This window comes from Cucurbita maxima, unplaced genomic scaffold (genome assembly GCF_002738345.1).
Source record: "Cucurbita maxima cultivar Rimu unplaced genomic scaffold, Cmax_1.0 Cma_Scf06462, whole genome shotgun sequence".
NCBI lineage: Eukaryota > Viridiplantae > Streptophyta > Magnoliopsida > Cucurbitales > Cucurbitaceae > Cucurbita > Cucurbita maxima.
Window position 1 is genome coordinate 1 of NW_019278478.1, and position 827 is coordinate 827.

The 827-nt window shown below is 30.7% G+C and overlaps 1 non-coding gene across 1 annotated transcript; it reads left to right on the forward strand.

Annotated features, from left to right (window-relative positions):
• The first annotated feature begins 263 nt into the window (after window positions 1–263).
• Window positions 264–336, forward strand: TRNAF-GAA. Its single transcript has one exon. It is a non-coding gene; the product is annotated as a tRNA-Phe (tRNA).
• Window positions 337–827: the final 491 nt, after the last annotated feature.

Below are 827 nucleotides of genomic sequence, written 5' to 3' on the forward strand. Positions count from 1 at the left end.
AAATTAGTGATTATTTCTTTCTAAAATTTCAATTAATTAGCGTAAATACTTTTACTTAAAAAATTTCATTTTTAATGTTAGCAGGGATAGCTCAGTTTGGAGAGAGTCAAATTTAATATTTGAAGGTGTGTTCGATCTCCACGTTAACCACACCTATTTCGCATAACCTGACTATTCAATAGAAAATTAGTCATTATTTCTTTTTAAAATCTCAATGAATCAGCTAAAATACCTATACAGATGAATTTTTATTTCTAATGATTGCGGGGATAGCTCAGTTGGGAGAGCGTTAGACTGAAGATCTGAAGGTCACGTGTTTGATCCACGTTCACCGCACTTTGTTTAAGTTGCATAACTTGACTCTAAAATTAGTGTTATTAGTGAGCAGAGCGTCATATTGAAGATTATTTCTTTTTAAAATCTCAATCTCAATGAATTAGAGGAAGATCTGTCACGTTTTTTATGCATAAGTTTACCTTTACTTTTTGAATTTTCAATTTTAATATTAGTGAGGAGAGCGTCATATTGAAGATTTAAAGGTAACGTGCTTGATCCACGTTCATTGCATTAGCAATTATTTCTTTTTAAAATCTCAATCTATATGAATTAGAGGAAGATCTGTCACGTTTTTTATGCATAAGTTTACCTTTACTTTTTGAATTTTCAATTTTAATATTAGTGAGGAGAGCGTCATATTGACGATTTAAAGGTAACGTGCTTGATCCACGTTCATTGCATTAGCAATTATTTCTTTTTAAAATCTCAATCTATATGAATTAGAGGAAGATATGGCACGTTTTTTATCCAACTGGCATAAGTTGACTAAG